At 34.2% G+C, this 6869-nt stretch overlaps 1 protein-coding gene across 2 annotated transcripts in view; it reads right to left on the bottom strand.

Moving 5' to 3' along the window:
* Nucleotides 1–6869, bottom strand: part of bcar1 (BCAR1 scaffold protein, Cas family member) — an 89655-nt gene that overhangs the window by 81775 nt on the left and 1011 nt on the right. The gene's annotated exons all lie outside the window — the stretch shown is intronic.

The raw sequence follows: 6869 nt of genomic DNA, 5'->3' as shown, positions 1-6869 counted from the left end.
CCTCATCCTTTATATTGGGCCATCTGCTCACTTCCCGGTGCTCCATGCCTGGCGTGCGGACTCAGCGCGTCTCTCGCTCCACAGCATGCCCGTCTCCGTCACCTGCGGAACCTAGTTCCCCGCCCTTTCCTAAAGGCTCCCTTATATCCTGGCTTCAATCAGCTTCCGCACGTGCAGCTAATTACCGGCTCTGCGTCCCCAGAACTCCTTAACCCAGCGCGCCCAAGACGCCAAAAGAACAAAAAAACGCATGCAAAAACTAAAGCAAACATAAACACACCACACACAAAACTATAAAGCAAGCAAAATAAAAACAAAACAACCTTAATTCCCCATGTGTAACATAAGTACTGGTATTCTGTTAGAAAAAAATGTGGTATCAGTGGTTACTGATACCACAGTGGTTACTGATACCACATTTTTTTCTAACAGAATACCAGAGGTGAGGTTGCACCTTAATAGGTAGTCTGTCCATGACACAGTGATGTCGGTAAAAAAAAAATTACTTTATAGCCTGTAAAGGTCTGTTTATATCATATCATTGGGTGAATACCACTATAAAGAGCACTTTGATTCATCAACTAGACTAGAAAACACTTTATAAATGCAGTCTGTTTACCATTTTCAGACCAGACAGCTCTAGGGTATAAGTGGCCACATAGGATTTCCCCAAAGAACTGAAAACAGCTTCAAAGGCTTTCTTCTGCTGACATAAATCATATAATAGTTCATCAACAGTTAGGAGATAAATCAAAACAACCATACATTCATTTCACTTATGAGTTTTCTGTAACAAGTTCAAGCTCTCAAATGTGTCTTAAATGTTTAATTATTGTATGTACTTCATTGTTTTATCTAGTAAATAGTAAAGTCTGGAAAAGGTTTATATTAGATTTCTAAAGGATCTAAAGGCCTGAATAGGATAAAGGCTTGTCAAAGACTAACAAGTTTAACAATAAAAGGGAAGTCAAATTATCTTATTACAAACCCACATACTACTACCCAACAGTGGCGGCTGGCCAAAAGAGGGGGCAAGGGCGCTACCCCACCACTCATATTACCTTGAATATGATGTAAAAAAATAAATAAACATTAAATAATAGATAAAAATATTTTGATTTATATATTTTTTTTTTTAGTTGCGTAAGATAAATATTTTATAGTTAATCATAAGTAAAGTTGTTTCGTTCATTGACGTCGTCTGATTGGTGACGTATTTCCGCAATACGTCAGAGCCGCAAATTTTAATTTTTTATTTTTTTTAACTTTATTTAAAATAATCAGTTTACAAATAAAACAAGGCAAGAACATCAGAACAAAGTATCAAAAACTTACAGGTTGAGTTGTATAAATTTGAAGCAAAATAAACAAAAATAAAACAAAACAACAACAACAAAAAAAAACATACCACAAAAACTGAGGTTTACAATAAATCAAGTACAAAGTTGTTGAGCAGATTTACTTTTAACTAAAATTAGAGACTCACAAAAACACTTTAGAAAATTTTTCCAATTACATAAATTTAATAATTAACTTGCATTTATGAACAAAAAATTTCCCTATTAAAATTAAATTATTAATTAAAAATTCTGTTTTAGAGTTTTGAAGATGTATACCAAATTTGATTATTGCTAGATTCAAATCTGGTAGTTCAATTCCTTTGGGCCTGAAGCCAACCCCACATACTGCTCCAAAAGTCTTGTGTGACACAACACTGGAAGAAAAGATGATCTAAATCCTCGTCTTCAACATCACAGAAAGAGCAACCAGCAGTATCAAATTTAAATCTGGTCTTCATAAAAACATTACTTGGGCAGATGTCATTTATAATTTTAAAATGGACTTCCTTTACTTTTGGAGGTAGAGGAAAAGAAATATATTTTGTTCTAATTTTAGAAATTATATCTCATCCATAACCTTTAAAAATATACTGCCGTTTAACCTGACCAGGATATAATTCTTTCTTTAAAACTCTCCTAATGAACTTGTTTGTCATTTTTCTATCTTTAAAGTCAATATCTTCTATATACAGTTGACTCAGAACAGGGGACGTTTTGGAGTTACACACATCCTCTTTAACTATGGATTTAAGAGCTGTTGGAATTGCTTTTATCAGCTTGTTATAAGTCTTAACATCAAAAACAAGGTTGAATTTCAAACAAAAATCCTTGAACGATAATATTTCACCATTGTCATTCATAGAATGTGATATGGCCCAAATACCTTTCAAACAAAAATCCTCCAAAAATATTGATTTTCTATTCAACAGAATATACCTGTTGTTCCAGACTGGAGTCTTATGTGGAGTGAAATTATGTTTGTACAGGAGTTTCCAATAGAGAAGGACCTGTTGATAAAAATCTGACAGTTTGATTGGTAACTTATTATAGTCAAAGTCACATCTCAAGAGCAGGTCAATTCCACCTACAGATTGAAAGATAATATTAGGAATCATAAACCAAAACGATCGAGGACAGTTATAAAATGATTTCAACCAATTAAGTTTTAGAACACCATTCATGGAACCAAAATCGATTACATTAACACCACCTTCCTCATAGCTTTTAACCATATCTTCTTTTCTAATATAATGACATTTGTTCTTCCATACAGAATTAAATTTGATTTTGTTTATAGCCTTAATAATGTCAGGCGACAGAGACAGAGAACACGCTGGGTAGATCAGCCTGGATAAGCTTTCCATTTTGGTTAGGAGGATTCTTCCAAAGATGGAGATATCCCTCAGAATCCATCTACAAAAAATTGATTAACATTTTCAATGTTACTATGGATATTCATCTTCTCAGACACAGCTTTATCTTTACATATTCAAACTCTTGACCTGGGTGGAGGGGACTGGAACATGACTTCCTTAATACTTGACCTCTTTCTTTACTTTTATATTATACAGTGTTTGCAAAGGGTAACCATGAATAGTTAAAATTTCACTAATGTCTATATTCAATTGCAAACCAGAGGCTTTAGAAAAACACTATAGTTTGTAACACTAACGGAATTTGAGTGCTGTTCTTTAAGATGAGGGTTGTGTCATCGGCCAGTTAACTAATTATTATATTTTTTTCCCAAAATATTTTAATGCCTTCAATATTACTGCTCTTAATTAAAATTGATAACATTTCAGCTACCAATATAAACAGTAAAGGTGAAGAAGAAGGACAACCCTGTCTTACACTTCTTTTAACTTCGAATCTAGGGCTGGTACCGTGATTCAGAGAAACTGAACTGTTAGTGTTATTGTAAAGCATTCCCACAACATTAAGAAATTTTTGTCCAAAACCAAAATAGGCCAGAGTCTGCATTATAAAAGGGTGTTCAACACAGTCAAAAACTTTGTAAAAGTCTAAGAATAATATAAAACCCCCTTCGTTAAATAAGTCATTATAGTCAATCAGGTCTAACACAAGTCGAATATTGTTATGTATTGTTCAATCTTTAAAAAAAACAGATTGTGTTTCACTTATTATTGTTGAGATCCCTTCTTTTAATCTTGCAGCAACAACTCCAGAGATAATTTTATAATCTGTGTTTAACAAAGTAATTGGTCTAAGATTGTTTATTAATCGTTTATCTTTACCAGATTTTGGAATTAGAGAAATTAAACCTTCTTTCATACTAGGAGTCAACAGCTTTTCCATTATACATGCATTTATAGCCCTAAATAGAAGATTTTTAATACTATTCCAAAAAAATCGATAAAAATGAGTTGTTAGACCATCAGTACCTGGTGATTTATTTAAGTGCATTTTAAAGACTACTGTCTCTAGTTCCTCTGATCTAAAGTCTGACTCACACAGATTTTTAAATGACTCTTCAATTTGTGGAATCTTATTTTGGATTTTCTCAAAGACACAGTTGGAGTAATCTATTGAAAAGTGGGTGGAATATAAATTAGAAAAAAAATTAAAAACTTTTTTTCTATAATCTTACTGTTATTACATTCCTCATCATTAATCAGTAACGTTGTAATGGAATTCCTTTGTTGTCTACTTTTTTCTAATCGGCTAAAGTATGAAGAATTCTTTTCCCCAGCTTCCATCTATCTTGCCCTCAACCTGATATAAGCACCTTGTGCCCTTCGCAAATATAAAGCATCTAATTTAGCTTGTAAATCAATTAATGTTGCACCATTTGAATCAGAAGAGTTGCAAATATGATTAATTTCTCTGAATAGATCACACTTATACTGTTTTTCTTTCTTCCTAAATTCTTTGCTAAAACATAGTGTCTAATCGTATTTTGTATTTCAAAAATTCCCATTTATTTATTTTATTTGTAATTGAGCAATCAGCTTGAACTTGCTTAATAATTTTAATAATTCTAGTACAATATTCCTCATTGTCTAATAAACTGGCATTAAATTTCCAATAACCTTTATGGCTCTTTGTCTTTAAACTAGGTTACATTATTAAGCTTACATAGCAATGGTCAGACAGTGATGCTTTAGAAATTGCAGATTTTGTGGCACATGTTAAAAGGTAATCAGTTATTAACCAATAGTCTAACCTAGATTTATATTGTCCATTAGGTTTAAACCATGAATATTCATTACGCCCTGGATTCAAAGCTCTCCACACATCAGTTAGGATGTTATCTGTCATAAAAGTATTTATCAGAACATTATGTTGTTGTCTGTCTAATCTTGGAGGCCACCTGTCCAGCCATTCATTGGAAGTCATGTTCCAGTCCCCTCCTTGAATAACAAGGTCAGTGAGGTAGCGACTTTTAAATTCTAGTATAACTTGAGATAGTTCATCCAGTAGAGTTCAGTTTAAAGTGTCATTATTAAAGCCATAAACATTAACTATTATGAGGACAAAATTATCAAATCTGGTCACCACTAATAACCAATGTCCGTTTGTGTCTCCTTTGTGTGTCAGAATTTCCCCGGAAAAATTAAGCAATTGCAACACCACCAGTTCCATTTGTACCATGGCTGAACAAAATCTTGTCACCCCATTGGTTAGCCCAAAAAGTTTCACCTGTACTTGAAGAGTGAGTCTATTGAAATAAAAAACAGTTTGACTTCTGTCCTTATAAACAAAAATAATGCTTTTCTTTTAACAATGTCTTTTAAACCTCGAACATTAAGTGAACAAAATAATTTTTTTTTTCATTTAACATTAAAAGCAACAAAAAAGATTCTTGAATAAAACAAATAAAAGAAAACTCGGCTAAACTGAATACCAAGAAATGGTATTCAACAAGTTAGCTATAGAAATTTGAACTATAGAGTTGCAGATGCAGGTCCTTTTACAAGTTTTACATCTCCATCTTATTTAGTCTGCGTACTTTCCAGTCCGATTTGGTGCCCATCAACATAACCAAAGGGGCTACGAAAATAGGCCACCGTTCCCGCTTTTCTAGCTTGATCGATAAATGGCCATCGATGATTTCTCTCCTCCCAATCTTCTTTGGGTAGCATTTCAGCAAACTTGATGCCCAGCTCTTTGCAGTAAGTGTATTTTTTGGTCTTCCTCCAGACTCAAAAACACAGCTGCTCAACCAGCCATCTTGTCCGGCCGCACAAAAAGTTTTGCCCATAGACTCTTGTTAAAAGTTGTACATGCGCAATAGCTCCTCTTCAATATAAGAGATAGGGCCATTCTGGGGCGCACCTCTCCTGCGCCCAGAGCTGAATGCACCTCGGTTTACATTTCCCCACCCTCCCGCCGCAGGGCTGATGTCACATTCGTCTGTCATAAAGTTTGCCTGATTGAAAGGTCAAGCCGCGGGTGTGCTGCCTTTTATTCAAAGACAGTAATAAGTTCATTACATGACTAAGTTACATACACAAAGTAATAAATAAGTTCATAGTTAATATTTAGTTTAAGAAAATTTATGCTAAAAACTTAAACTGTTTGGTTTTGAATTCACAACTCCTCCTGCAGCTTTGGGAAAAACCAGAAAAAACACATCAAAATGTGCAGCTCAATTGGGAATTGTGTGTTCTGACTTTCTGTAGCAGGACATGGTACGGCAAAGAAGGCTAATGTTAATGTGACATCACACTCAAACTTAAATAGTGGTTGTGTAAAACTAGTAAAGATCTCAAAATGCAGGTTCAGACGTGCAAAGTCCAACTCTCTGTGACCTCCTTAAACTTTGAATGTTTCCACTGTGAAGTCTGTTTGAGCTGTAGAGGTCCAAAGAAAGAAGTTCTCTCCCTCATTTCACCAAAACCACATAATCTATGAGGGCATTTTCAGGGTTTTTTTTGTTTTATCTTTTGTAAAATTTTACTTTAATGCTACAATGTACTCTTACCAAAAGTCAGAACACAGTACTCCTGCATGTAGGCATGTTTTGATGTGTATTTTTGTTCGGGTTTTTGCAAAGCTGTGGGAGCTGTTGTGAATTGTGACAAAAATGGAATAATAACAGGTAAATAAGGGTGCTTCAGTGCTTATGCACTGCCACATCTAGCTAAGTGTACTATTAGGACAGATGGAAGTGTCAGTTATTAGATTTGTGTCACTCTTTTAGAGTCTATTGCTAATATTGAAAGTACTGATAGTTGATATGATGACATTAAATTGTGAAGGATTCGAAATGTGTTGACAGTCTACTAAAGTGAGAAAGATTGTACTAGAGGGCACATTTTATTCATTGCTTTTCTATGTTCTTGCCCGAATGAACCAGTTTTATTTTCCTCTATCAAATCACACTAGTTGCTAAGGTTGGCCAAATTGGACAAACTGATTAAAATCTATTCAGAAATGTTATTTGGCTTAAACTATTTGCTGCCATTTCTGTTTCTACAAAGGGGCATAGTTTTGATAACATTGTTTAGGAACTTATGTATAAATGTGATAGGACAGATTTGCCATATTGCTCAGTCCCCCCCCCCC

The sequence above is a fragment of the Kryptolebias marmoratus genome, linkage group LG11, assembly GCF_001649575.2.
Source record: "Kryptolebias marmoratus isolate JLee-2015 linkage group LG11, ASM164957v2, whole genome shotgun sequence".
Classification (NCBI taxonomy): domain Eukaryota; kingdom Metazoa; phylum Chordata; class Actinopteri; order Cyprinodontiformes; family Rivulidae; genus Kryptolebias; species Kryptolebias marmoratus.
This window is presented reverse-complemented; position numbering and strand designations above follow the sequence as displayed.